The sequence below is a fragment of the Erithacus rubecula genome (genome assembly GCF_903797595.1).
Source record: "Erithacus rubecula genome assembly, chromosome: Z".
Lineage (NCBI taxonomy): Eukaryota > Metazoa > Chordata > Aves > Passeriformes > Muscicapidae > Erithacus > Erithacus rubecula.
In genome coordinates, this window is record NC_136661.1 from 30,883,313 (window position 1) to 30,898,195 (window position 14,883).

Below are 14,883 nucleotides of genomic sequence, written 5' to 3' on the forward strand. Positions count from 1 at the left end.
CAGTAGACAAGAATTAAGTTGTGTATCTGGAATTCTCCCTCAAATTTTAGATAAAAATGACAGATATATATTCCCTTCATCAGCTTTTTTCAAAAAACAAGGCAATACTATAAATGCCCAACAATATTCCACTGCTCATGTCAGAGACAATCATCTGCTAATTATTTTCTGAAAAGTGAGATACACACTTTTAGTCTGATACAATTTATTAAATTTTAACAATAAGGAAAAACTCACTGGAAAGAATTTTAAAGGGCTTGTGAAGTACACGAACAATTGGAGAAAATAACCATGCTGAATAATGAATGTACACTAATATGTGCAGCCATATATTAAAAGACATGGAGAATCTGTTTTAGACAAAGCTTAGAGCCAATTATATATTTTACATTTCAAGCAGCGAGTGCTACTGTTTCAGCCAGGGCAGTTGTTTTGACTTTGACAGCAGACTAGTCTAAAATACAAGGAATGTTGTTTATCATGGAAATGCTTTGTGCTCCAGATAACATCACGGATGGCTGCCCCACCTAGGCCACGGCACCATCCCACCGTCCTGAAACAAACCCCAGATAAACCTCTCCCTGCTGCCCGACTTCTACTCCCACCAAAGATACAACTGTTGTGCAAATAAAATTCTCCACGGTGTGTGAAATGCAACCAGCAACACAAAACCAGCAGAAGGTGCTGGAGACATGTGACAATGAAGGAATCTGCTGAACTTTAAGAACGTGACCCACACAGGGGGATGTACTTTGGGAACACTGTATGGACAACTGTATGGACATATCCTGACCCAGGGTAATAAATACTACTGTTCTCTCAATCGTTTCCCCCCCCCCACTCCCTTCATAGGAATTGTCATGCCCAGGGTTAGAATTTTCTTCCTCAACCCTGGAGAAGGAGCAGGAGATTTTGTCATCGGATTCAGTCCCACACTGCACTTGCTGATGAAGACTATGGAGTTTCCAGCACCCACCTCTCTGCTCTTCAGCATCTGAGATGGGAAGGGACTGAAGAACAACAACAGTATAAACCCCACTAATTTCACACTTTAAGAATTTTTCCTTTTGCAAACTACTATATGACCTTTCTCTGCTCTAATACAGTCTTGGGGTAATCCAGCAGAACGACAAAGGATTGAGAGGTCAAAATGCTGTTTTCATCTCCCTGATTCTTTCACCCTAAATCTAGAGTTACTACCACGTCACAGTTGTTTTGTTTTATCATTTATTTGTGTAGAACAAATTCCCCTAACACAAAAGGTGGCAGGAGAAGAGCACAGTGATTCAGTTTGCATACTTTTCCAGTGATGAGGTCCCAGACATGCTTTCACTACATACTGGTTCAACACTGCCTCCAAAACATCCCACCAAGCCAAAAAGAACATTCCTTTGGACAACTGGGACCACGCTGCTCTCCGTTATCACTGCACAAGGGTTGATGCACTGCCTTGGCTTCACGCATCAACCACACAGACAAGGTCCATTCTCCCGAGTTTAACACCTTAGATTTGCATCGGGGGCTGACATTTGCAGCCCGTTTGCTGGTGTGGAGGGCTCCTGGAAGGTCGTTAGGCAAGGTTTGAGCTTTCCTTCTCAGAGCCGAGGCAGCGCCGACATCCTGCTCCGGTCCCTCCCACCAGCGCGGCGCTGGGGCTGCTGCCAAGCCCAAACATCCTCCCCCAGCCCACGGAGGAAGACCTCCTTTTGATTTTGTACTTTTTAATCTGAGAGAGCCAGGCCTGTAAATATTACAAAAAAATTATAACAATGACTTAAGAACAGAGACAGACTCGCTGTCACCAACTGTTAACTCTCAGATCAGGGCAGCCTAGGAAGTGGACCCTTATCTGCCTGAAGCTCAGGACGTGCTGACTAACACCCTATTGAGACGGCAGACCTTTGGCTCCCTAATCTCCCCAAACTGGAAAATGTACACCCCAGTGGACATACTCCCTTCTTAAGTATTTCAAGCCCCTGCAAAAAGACAGACTGTGCTGCGAGATGAGCAGCGCTGCCCCGCTGCATGCAGGAAATCCCATTTATTTGTCCTGAGGAGCGAAATGTCAAGTGACAGCAAAACCTTTCCAGCCATAGCACACAGTGCCAGACTGCAGCCTTATCTCTGCCAGGACTGCCAGACAAGGAGCTGGTGCCAAATGTGTACGTTTTCACAGTTATTTTGTGAATGTGGACTTCACAGCCTTATTAAAAAAAAATTCCCCTAATACTAAGAGTCTTGTGAAGACAAATCAAAATCAGGGGTTGTGTTAAGTTGATCTCAACAAATAACCAGGATGCCTTTTCTGAAATAGATTTTTAGGTTGTCCATTATTTTATTCTATATTCCATTACATTAATGGAATTTGTGATAGCAGTAAGTTCAAATGAGGTATTTTAAACATGCTTTTATCAGTGATAGAGGCCAGCAGTGTGTAGAAAGGAAAAAGGGTAGGTATGAGCAGGGTAAGGACTCCTTCAAGGTGCTAAGATATCTTTACAAATCTTGAACCAGGGCAACTGGGCAATCTCCTTGACTGCCTGAGTACAGGGAGTCAGGAGCTGACTGCAACCAAAACAGATTTATATACTTGGCATCATCCTGCAGACACCAGTTAGAAAAGTAGCACCCTCCTATAGTGAAACTGCATTTTTTTTCCTAATGCAAACAATCATCTCAACCTGAAAAATGGACTCCAGGTGAGCTGCTGTTTCAATAATGAATAAAAATTACTTGTGTCTTCTGTTTCACTATGCTTTGGATGCAGCATTTCCAGATTTGTTTGCTTTCACTGACACTTCACTTGTATTAAGACTTATTCTGATAAAAATTGTCTTTAGGACATGAATCAAACATTCCTAGAGAATTCCCCACCTCAGGCTAGGGAATTCTTTCATAAAAGCTGGTATGTCCTATTATTATTGAACATATCTTCCCCCTTCCTGCCCCCTTCCTCCCTGTGCATTCAGGCCAGGATTGTTTACCCTGGTGACAACAATCAGGCTTTGCTGGTCTTAGCTCAGGAGGATGGAGCTTGGCAAGTCCTGGCAGGGCAGATAAGAACCAGGAATTCAAATAAAGTTCTGCTGTGTGACTCTGTGCTCAGAACTACAGGCACCACTTGGATCTTGTGGGTCTCACATCAAGGACACAATGGAAGTTTAAGGCCTGTGCTCTCCTCCCACTCCACTCTACTGACACAAGATTTCCTTCTATGTTTTGGAGCTACCTGTCTCCCATAGACGTGAAGGACGTTCCCCCAGTGAACTATCCAGCCTCTGGTTTTTGACATCTCACCTGCTGTGGTGAAGGAAGAGAAATCTTCTTCATGGAGCTTTGGATGCTGCTGCAGCACCATCAAGATGAGAAATTCTCACCCCACTGCTACACTGTCTGTCCTCAAGCCCCAGCTCATGAGCCAGAGGTTGGTTGCTCTCCCTACAGTTTAAATATCAGGGTAATAGCTTTAAACTGCCAGAGGGCAGGGTTAGATGGGGTATCAGGAAGGAATTTTTGGCTGTGAGAGTGGTGAGGCCCCTGGCACAGGATGCCCAGGGCAGCTGTGGCTGCCCCATCCCTGGAGGACTTCAAAAACATGTGGATGTGGCACTTGGGGGGACATGGGTCAGTGGTGGCCTTGGCAGTGCTGGGGAATGGTTTGACTCAATGGTCAAAGAGGGCTTTTCCAACTTACAGGGCAAGGAGAAAACCTGGGGAGAAGGGAGCATGGTAGGGTTAAGGCACAAGTGCCAACATGAGGACACAGTCAAGAAAAATCAGCCTTTGTTTGTGAACTCAACAGATTGTGGGTTTAGCATTAAAACCTTATCATAAGCCCAGCCTAAATCCACATGGATTTAAGATTCAATACCATCATCTGATACTCCAGAACATCTACAGCTACAAAAAAGTCAGGGTAGCCTAAACCAGCTGCCCTGCAAATCCTACCACCAGAGTCCCCAGCCGCAATGATGATAGACATGAGAAAACGCCTGCTTAGCCAGGAAAAAGCCATTTCCATCCCTAATCATCCTGGCCAGGAACAAACAGCCTGTAAATCAACCGGAGAGAAGCTCTGCAACTTGTATCAAAGGTTGTAACAAAATTAAACTCTGTACGAGAATGCAACCATCAGCTGACAAAGTGCGTCTCTTCCTCATTCTCACTTCTTGGTACAGTTGCTGTAAACATTCAAGACATTCCTCTGATTTATGCATTTAATTAGAAGATATCAGTAACATTCCTGCTGTTTACATTTAACCCAACACTGCAATGAAAGCTGTAATTTTGTCTGGGATTTATATTCTGTACTCAAATTTATTTTGATTCCTTGATTTAAACATACACACAGAAGTGAAAATGTGTCAAAATCATGAAAATGGAAGAGATTATACTCCATTATCTAGTTCATCTGTCATCCAGGGCAGAAATTTTCTGAGGACTGTTTTTCTCAATCTGCCACATGTTATAGAAACTTAATTCAAAAGACTAATTCAGAAAAGACTGCAAAACCTTAAAAGTGGAAAGGCAATTGGATCAGTATAATTAGAAGTTACATGATTTTTTTCTCCCTTTATCTCATATTTAGTTGTCATAAGTCATTAAATTTTGCTCCTCTTGGGATAAATTTGTTGGCCTCTGACATATTATTTTACATTTTATTTAAAGAGTGGTTAATACTTTTTTTCCTTGATGGAGGGGGGATAATGTGGGACTTTATTAATCAAATAAATTAATAAATTCACTTTAAGTGCAACTTTTTATACTTTCCAGCTACTCTGCCTACACTGAAGGTTTGCAGTAGAAAAGGAACATGTGGGCTGGAAATTGCTTTCAACTGAGAAGGGGAAGAAAGGGGTCAGGGCATTTGAGTGTAATTTTACTTTATTTTGACCAAAGTTGCAAGATATTTGGAAACAACACGTCATGTGCCTTTGGCACTGGACTTTTCACTGGACTCACAACATATGCAATGGAGTGAGGGGAGGCTGCAACACATGTGAAGCAGATTTAGTCACAGCAAAAAACGTAATAAAAGTATAGGGAGGCTTTCTAGGGAGGGAGACTTGGGGAATGTTGTTTAGCTTGAGCAATTGTACAGCTCTGAAGTGAGCAGGGGCTGGGCTCTGGCTGGGAGCCCTCCTGTAAGATGTGTTGGACAAGGAATTTTGGGCTGCTCATGAGCGTGGGGTTCCTGCCAATCTCCTGCAAAGCCAAAGCTCTGCAGCTTTGGGCAGGGAAGCTCCTCTGTGCTCACTTTCAGAAAAAAATGGGATCATCCTTGAAGGTTAACAGAGTTCAAATGATGTGGCAGGGCAGCAGTTAGCAGAATGGAAGTAGCTTTGAAAAAACACGTGCAGGGAGCTGTTTACTCAGGTCAGAGCTCTGTTGTCATGGGGAGCAACTTGGAAACTCACACTGCTTTCCCATCCTCCTGTTTCTCCACGGCCTGATTTCTGATTGCTTTGTACTTTTTATCTCTTTCTTTCAGCAGCTTCCTTAATAAAATCAATCTAATGTATCTAGTGTCAAACAACAGATACACAAAGACAGACTGTTTCACGTTAGAACCTGTGTGAAGTTTAAGTTCTTCCACTAAAAGTTTCTTACCTGTGCCCTTTTTTTAGTTAGAGAATCAGAGAATCATAGAATGCTTTGATTCAAAGAGACTCAGAAGTTCATCCCATTCCACCCCCTGCCATGGGCAGGGACACCTTCCACTGTCCCAGGCTGCTCCAAGACCCAATGACCAGCCTGGACTTGGACACTGCCAAGGATCCAGGGGCAGCCACAGCTTCTCTGGAAAACCTTGTGTCAAGCTCTCACCACACTCACAGTCAAGAATTCCTCCCTAATACCTAGTTTAAACATTTTTCTTCCAGTTCAAATTACGCTGTCTTTCTACGTACCACTGAAAAATTAAATTTTGGGACTAATTTATTTTTAAATTGCACACCTAAATTAAGATAGATATACGAACAGCCAGGGCAGTGTCTTGAGAACCTGACATGAAAAAATCAGAACTTATTGCTACCCTCTCTGGTTATTTCACATTGCAATGAAAGGCCAGACTTCAGCTGTGCATAAAGAAATGTTTGACTGATGTCTTTTGGCAATCCCAATGCTCCCGTTAGTGACTGGAGTTTTTAAGTCATCTCCTGACCCTTCCCTTCCACAAAGCTTGCAGAGTAGCCAACACCAGCATCCCACCATTCACTGCCTTGAGCAAGGATGCTCTGCTGTATGGACAGCAACAGGATGGTGTACATTCCTCATTGCAGATTGCAGTTAGAAAATGTCACCAGTGACATTATTCTTCTCCAAAACTTCACTCCTAACAGCAATGGTTTCTGCTCATCACAGCCCAACAGCATCTTCATGGTTGAGAACCAGCTGGAGCCCCTTTCACTGGATGTGAGATGAAGATGCTGAAAGGGTCCCTCCCATCCTGACTGTGTCACCAGTAGAGCACATCCAGATTCTTCTGATCCAGGGAAGGAGATCTTTGCAGTAGACTTCCCTTGTGTCCCTTACAGAAATATTTTTCTGCTCTCTACAGGTAGCATAAAGAATTACATAATTATTTCATAGAGTAGTAGAATCCCACAATGGTGTGGGAGGGACCTTCAAAGCTCATTCAGTTCCACCCCCTGCCATGGGCAGGGACACCTTCCACTGTCCCAGGCTGCTCCAAGCCCCATCCAAACCTGGCCTTGGATACTTTCAGGGATGGAGTATCCTCACCTCCCTGGGCAAGGTGTACCAGTATTTTACTACCCTCATCATAAAAAGTTTCTTCCTTATACCTTACTCCAAATTTACCTTCTTAAAGTTTAGAACTTTTACCTTTGTCTTGAGCAAAAAAAGAAACAAAACGTCCTTTAACACCTCTTGTTACAATACACTGTTTCATCTTCTAAAGCTTTTGCATGTAACTGCATGAATTTTCATCTGCTGCCTTAATGGGAGCCAGTTAATTACAGCCCACAGAGTGCCACAGCCAAGGCATTATTCAGCTCAGCTGGGTACAGGGCAGTGACTGCAGCTCTGCAGAGCAGTGAAGGGAACTCAAGTGATGCCAAGGTGAAGACAACCATGGGAGAGAAACAGCAAATTCCTGCACTGCTGATCAACCTGCTGCTAGAATAGGTTTATTTTCCCCTTCCCATTTTCAGTGGTTTGAAGAATTAAGTCTCAGAATCACAGCAGATATTACTGTATTAATGTTGCTACATTTGCATTTGTACAATTCATTTGTTACTGTTACCTATTCCACAGTAGTCCTGGCTGGGTCGGGAGGACCTTGTTATCTGCACGTTTTTGTTTAAACTTTTTTTTTTTAAACTGGTTTGGGATAGCCAAAACACTGCCTAGACTTCTGCAGGAGACTGACGTGCATAACAGTATTATGGAATGGCTCTCTGGAAGCAGCTATGGCAACTCCAGGATAAGGTGATTTCATTCCAGTGCAATTGTAGAGCTTTGCAAAGAAAGCAATGACTCGGGAATGAAGTGACTGGATCCAGAACGCAGCTTCCAGAAGGTAACTGGAATAATCTTCAGGGGTGGAGGGGACAGACATTAAGCCTCCATGTAAATATTAGTCTCCATGCAGACAGCAGCTTGGGAATAGGAGTGTCCTGTGCTAGCCCACCCTTCATCCTCATCTTGGCCAATGCACCTCATTCCTGAACTGCAGAATCACTGTACTCCAGTTGCTCACCCAAGCACCACCCTCCCAAGCTACCTTGGATTCTTGTGCAATACCCATCTCTGATGCTTTCCTTCATCCTGGAATGAAATCTGCTTCCCTGGATTTCAATAAGATAAACAAGCCTTCTGCACAAACAGGATAAATCTTTCCTAGATAACTGCAACCTAACTACAAGAAGGATGTAAAGGAGAGAATAAAAACAGATACTTGATTTTAAAACTACAACTGTCACCATAACCCTGATGCCAGTGAAACTCTCACCAGTGCTTCTGAGAACCCTACCATTTATTTGCATTTATGTGATTCAGTTTTACTACCTATTACTCCAAAACTGTCTATTTTCAGCCAGTCCCTTATCTTGTATGTATTTAAGAAAATTACAGTTTTAAGCAAGCACTGAAGAAAGGTGAGGCTCTGGCTCAGATTTTCCAGAGCAGCTGTGGCAGTGCCCAGGGTCAGGCTGGACAGGGATTGGAGCAATCAGGGATAGTGGAAGGTGTCCCTGCCATGGCAGGGGTGGCACTGGATGGGTTTTAACCCCTTTCAACCCAAACTATTGGTTCTGAACTATTTGTAGCTTCCCTAGATGACAGCAAAGGTCTTTTTGGGATCATGACAAATTCACTCATTTTTCAACATGCAATTCAAGTGGATTTGAGTGTTATTGGTGCTCTGATTGCCTTGATCATCATCAGCCCCTCACTGCAGAGGGATCTCCAAGGATGCACATTAGCCATTGTGGCTTTCAAGGTTCACAGTGAAAAGGACCAACATTCTGAGATCCTCAGGAGTATTTATGACACGCTACTTTAAAATAGAAAATTATATTTACACTACTAAACCACAATTTTTAAAAAGCAAGTAATGCTAAATTTGCAATATTTTTATGTTAACTTGAGCTGCACACACGGCTTGGAAAACATCTGAATTTTATGAGCCTCAGTTATGACAGTAGTGAGGCCAAATCACCCACTTATCCTCCCCTGCAGTGGCTCAGGCCTGCAGGATGCAGGCTGTGGGGAGGGTCCCTCACTGGCACCAGCCTCAGGCAGATCCTGCAACACCAACCATGTCTCAGAGAGCAGCAGATGAGGCTTACACGTGGTTTCACAGGTTGTGGATGAGCTGTTTTCAGCCACTTTTTGTTTATGGAACAAAGGACCACAAATTGCCATGAAGCTAAATGAGCTAAGAGAGCTCTAAATACTTTCACAGTGATTTGCTCATAATAAAAAGGAGAAAAAACACTCAACCGTATTAGACTGCAAAAATTCTGTTTACAGGATTTTTGTATAAGAAGCAATGAAATTAAGCAAGGCTGCATTACTTGCTACTGCTATCAATTAATGCAGCAACCACTTCCAGACATAATAATTACCATATGTGCACTGTGCTTTACCTCTGGGCTCTAGAAATTTCATACATGGGAGGTTACAGCTATTGATTGCATTGAAACAGACTGATGTGTTTATGAGAGACATGCTCCCAGTGCAACACATCGTTGCACAAACTGAAATGATTCAAGTGCTACAGGAACAGACACCTGCACCCACCAGCCTGCAAATGGTCACTTCTCCACCCCCTCTGAAACACACAGACACTGACACAGAGAGTATTGCAAAGGTAGTGAGCTCAGCTGATTAGGGATGAAATTAGGGGGTCTTAAGAGACAGATGTTGACCACTGGATAAACAAAAATCCTCAGGAGTACCTCTGATCAATATAAATAAATTAATAAAACCTAACTGGCTCCTTGTTTCTCAATGCAACTTGGACAATTGAGAATTTGGTCATGTTTAGCTTGAGTATTAGTAAAAACTTCTTGACTAGAGGGTTGACCAGCCCGGCACAGCTGCCCAGGGTGTGGAGTGGTGGAGTCCCCATTCCTGGAGGGGTTTAAGACTGTTGGATGTGGCACTTGGGGTCAGTGGTGGCCTTGGCAGAGCTGGAGAACAGCTGCACTTGATGGTCTCAGAGGGCTTTTCCAGCCCAGATGCTTCTTTGAATTGACAACCAGCTCTGCCCTGCAAACTTCAGAGCATCCTGGAGTCTGGTGAGTCACCAAAAAATACGAATTTGCATTTCTAAAAATGCATTTGTTTTTTAAAGTTTGCTATTAAATTGATCCATAATGAAAGACAAAGACCTCTAAATATCATCTAAAAAGAGTGGTGTTTACCTTGCCATTATGCAGCTGGGTTTGTAACTATATGCAAAACCAGAACATAGAAAGAAATGCATTTGACTTTTTTGTTGTCATCCTATATACATAATTAAAGACATATTTCAACTCTGGTTAAGCTCCTACAAGTTATGTATAAGCTATACATGCAACTTATGCTTTAAAGCCTCCCTTAAACAACAAACCATTGTTTATGTTTTTAATAAATCTTAATTTTCACTCCTCTATTTCAGAATACATTTTTTGAAGCAAGAATACACTGAATTCAGCAGGCAAATCACCCATTAGCATAATTCAATTGCCCTAAAATAATACATATAAAGACAGTGGTAACTGTGATGCAAAGTAATTGGCAAAATTATCCAGCATTATAGTATATTCATAAAAGGTGAGAGTGTGTCAGCAATTTCCAGAAACCTTTAAAAGTAGGAAGGAACCTGGCTTACTTTCAGCAAAAGCACTAAAAACAAGAGCACAAAGAGTTAACAGATCCTTCCTATTTCTGGGGGCAGGAACGGGGCCGGTTTCGTCAGTGAGGTTTGGCAGCGCGCGAAATCCTGTAACCAATTCCATTTCCTGATAAATGAACGGTCCACAGGGGAAAGTCAGCCAGAGGCTTTGGGAACTGCCGAGCGCTCAGACATGACCGAGAGGCTCCTGGAAGGAGCCAGACTGTCTCTCTGCTTATCGCCGCCCTGCCCGGCGCTGCCAGAGCGCGCCGCGAGCCCCGGCTGAGCCACAGCCACACACGAGACCCCCAGGAAATCAGAAAACACACCCAGCACCAGCACAGAGCCTGACATCAGGCTCTAGGAACTCTGAGAACACGTGGCTGTGTAATGCAGGCGTTGGGATGGGACGTGTAGCAGTGCGCGCTGTTTATGCGTTTCGGGGCCAAGGGCTAGGAGTGACTCGGTGTGCTGGAGTTGAGGATCTCGCCCCCACCCTTCCAACAGGAAAAAGCCAAATACAGAAGATAAATCATTCATTATTGGTTAGATTTTGGCATCAGTGAGGCTGTGAAGGAGGGGTTTAATACTGGAGCTACAGGGTGCGTCGATTCAAGAGGTGAACGTCACTCTCAAGTTGTAAACTGTTCCTCCTTTTGAGCTAGAAATTAATTTTTTTAAAGTTATCTTCAAATATGTGACTAATAGTCTTACTGAATGTTAACACTAAGTATCAGGTCTAATAGCAAAATGACAAACATGTTTCAACCCAAGACCAGCCTTTCTGAACTATTTCAATGACAACTTTTCATACAGAGTTAACCTGGATGATTATTCACTTCCATATTATTACAAATCAATTCATAACTCCAACATTTTTACAGGAAATTCAAGTAGCTTGACACACACAGAATTGACCTTTCAAAAGTCTAAAATCTGAGCTTGTAAAAAAAAAAAAAAAAAAAAATACTGCCAGTCTGATGACCCCTGAAGGGAAGTTAAAAGGAAAAAAAAGGAAAAAGCTCAAATAATAACTTCAGGCCCTTCATTACTGAAATCCTGGGTAAGTTTTCAAGTGGCTTGCAGGCTTATAATAGCAACAGAGTCTGTGATTGATTAGCTCCCCCAGCACAACCAGATGTCTCAATGACAGGGAGAAAGTACTGTGGGTTTGGAGTTTACTAGGATGCACAATATCCCATCACTGAAAAACAAAATAATAAATGGGAAGGTGGGGAAGCTAAAGAAACCTTCTACTTTTTCTCAATGTGTCTCAATCCATTTTTACTGCATGTTCTAGTTCTCTGGAAAACCCAGGATAAATTCTTTCTTGCTCCCAAATAAAATGCCACAGGCTTGGTTGAGTCCATCCTTTATCACAGCATCACTACTCATGCCTTTGCTGGGATCTTGGGTGCCTTCTGCTCACAGCTATGACAAATACAAGCTAACAGCATAAAAGAGTGACAGTTCTCTACATTCTCTATCTGCACAGGTTTGCAAACAAGGTAAGTGGCCCTGGAGGAACACCAGAGCACTGTTTCAGACATAACACCCACACGTAGACCAAACAAACTCCCCATTCCTGCCGCTCCTTCCCTGACTTTAACTCACATTAATTAATGCATGCTTTACACCTCAAATGAGAAAAGTGGTGGAAATACCTGAAAGAGATACAAAAAAGATTTGCCATTCTTTGGAGCATTTTGATATTCACAACTCTGCTGCCTTTAAAGAATCCTTGATCCTTTCTGGGCTGCAGCTATGCATCTGCCAAATTCTGCCATGACTCTGTGCACAGCATTGCATAACGAGCAAGGAACATTGCAGCAAGAAAACATCTTCCTGCTCTCTTCAGGATATGGCATTAAAGTGGAGGACAACACTGCAGGTATGGAGTGCCACAGGCTGGCTGACAAAAGGAAAGACCTGCACTGAAGAGTTGGTATTTCTATTATAGAATTGCAGAATGGTTTGAGTTGCAAGGATCTTAAATCTCATCCCGTTTCAACCCCCTGCCATGGGCAGGGACACCTTCCACTATTCCAGGTTGCTCCAAGCCTCATCCACGCTGGCCTTGGACACTTTAACAGGCAGCCACAGCTTCTCTGGAAAACCTTGTGCCAGGGCCACACCACCCTCATAGCCAGGAATTACTTCCCAATATCTAACCTAAATTTACAACAAACAGACAAAGCACATTGAAGGGATTCAGACATCAGTGCCTTATTTGAATCTCTGTAAGAGAAGTTATTGACCATGAAGGGTGACAAAATGCAAACTATTCAAGATGAAAGTGAGCAAAAGCTGATGGATTTGATGTGGGTAACCCAAGTCACTGCCAGTTTCTTTGAGCTGACTATGCACCTGCTACCAAAGCTGTACCTCCATCCCATTGCTCCTTGAGCTGTTTCTCTCAATCCACTCCAACTGAGGTGGCTGAAGGTCAGGAGCTCACAGACCAGTTTTTCTGCTCTGCTCACTCACAGCACAGGCAGAAACACACCCTCACGACATGAGACCCTCACCAGGCTGAGACATGGCACCAGTTTCACTTTCTGAGCTACCATGCAATCAATGCCATCCCCACAGAGCAGCTGCTGGGGAAATCAGGGAGAGGACAGGGGAACATGAAGCACAATCCCTCTTTCCTCCAAACTAATACCAGTCACTGTGAACCACACACTCCCCCACCATGGGATACACACAGCTTTGGAGCCTGCCTTGCATCACGCCTGCCACCATCTCCTAAGCCCAAAGATACAGCCTGAAAACCTTGAGAACGTTGGAGCCATCACCAAAACTTTCCAGTGGAAGCAGGATTCTCCCCATGGAAATGAATGCTTCAGTGACTAGGAAGAAAACAATACTGAAGTTCTCAGTTTATTCTTCATCTGTGAAGAAAAGCTTTACACAAGTGGTCTAGGTTAAAAGCATGATTACTATTTTCTGTTCAAAGGGATTTTTGGGTTCTTTACAATAAGAAACTGATATTACATGAGAAACAGTTTAAAGATCAGAGATTCAAAAATTTGCTAATGCCTTTTTTCTTATGTTGATGCTGCAGTGGTGTTTATATTACTCTTCAATAGGGAGGTGTCAGAAAAGCATTAATATGTTTTTAACTGTGTGCCAGGCAGACAAGCAAAATAAAATAGCTGGGTTTTTTCCTTGTTCTAGTCAACAATGCCAAAAATTACTGTTTATTTTTCTCCGCCTCCATGAGAGAATTTATAACCACTGAAGTAAACTGAAGTTAAAAAGCTGGTTTTAATCCCAAAATTGACTGACAGCTGCTGTGCAAAAGAAAACCCAACTTGTTTGGGTTCTCAGAAGCATTCACATCTGAAAAATTTAGTTTCCTGGAAACATTTGAGGGGTGGTGGTTTCTTGGGGTTTTTTTCATCCCTTTCCCCATAATGCTACAAAAATAATTTAAAGGATGTGATACTGTATAATTTTCACACTCCTAAGACAACTGGGGAAAGGTGGAAAGCACATCCCCTTTTCAAACGGGCTGAAGAGTAACATGTAAATACGGTGTTGGTTACAGTGTGAATGAACTCTCTTTGGGAGTGCCAGGGAGAGGTTGTGAGTGTGCACACCACTGCTGCTTGGCCTGGCAACGCTCAGGCCCAGAAAACACTCAGCTCTAACCTTGTATGCAAAGGGATTCTTCTCACACCACACCAAAGAAACCCAAATCTTGACGTGTGTGACAGTCAAAATCCATACAAACTTACAGGAATGGGTAACTGTATGAAGAGTTCTTGTTAGGCTTTTTTGTTTGTTTTTTTCATATAAATGTATCAAAGCAAACTTTGAAAAATAAATAAATATACTTGATAAATGACTCATCAACACTGCCAGCCTATGCCAACATTTCAAACACCTTGAGCTCAGCAATATGAAGCTCTGTCAACAGCAAGTTTCAAGTCAAACTACATTGCTAAGGACTGCAGTAGAATTTATTTATCTTTCCTTAAAGTCTCTAAGTTAACTGATTCTATCCATTTTACCTGAAGGATGCTTCTGAAAATGAAGTGATGTTAGTATTGAATCCAACTCATCAGCTGTACTTGCAATTACATGTGGCTACAAACAAGGCTCTCTAAAGACTGCCAAAATCCACTTTAGGAGTCATCACATTTCAAAGACTTTTGAACATTTAAGTGTTCAAAAGCCATGTAGATGTGGCACTTTGGGACATGAGTTAGTGGCAGCCTTGGCCTCCTTGGCAGAACTTATTATAGAGGGCTTTTCTGACCTAAACTGCTCTGTGATTCTATGACTTTGAATCCACAGGTGGCAAAGTGAATTTACTTTGGCCATTGGCTTTTTCAGCGTTAAAGCAACCAGGCACACAAGCAAATTTTTTTGTTAACATGCTATGCATTCTAACTAGATACTGAACTCTGCTTCCTACTAAAGTCACATTTCTGTGGATTATCACATTAATGCTTCAAAGGGTGGTATTTATTTCTGAACTAAACCCCCAAAGCTTTTGTTCCCTTCTGGGATGATGCCGTTACTTTTCT

The 14,883-nt window shown here is 42.7% G+C and overlaps 1 protein-coding gene across 6 annotated transcripts in view; it reads right to left on the reverse strand.

The window, feature by feature from the left end:
- The window catches only part of DYM (dymeclin), a 210,659-nt gene that overhangs the window by 12,119 nt on the left and 183,657 nt on the right, over positions 1–14,883 (reverse strand). The gene's annotated exons all lie outside the window — the stretch shown is intronic.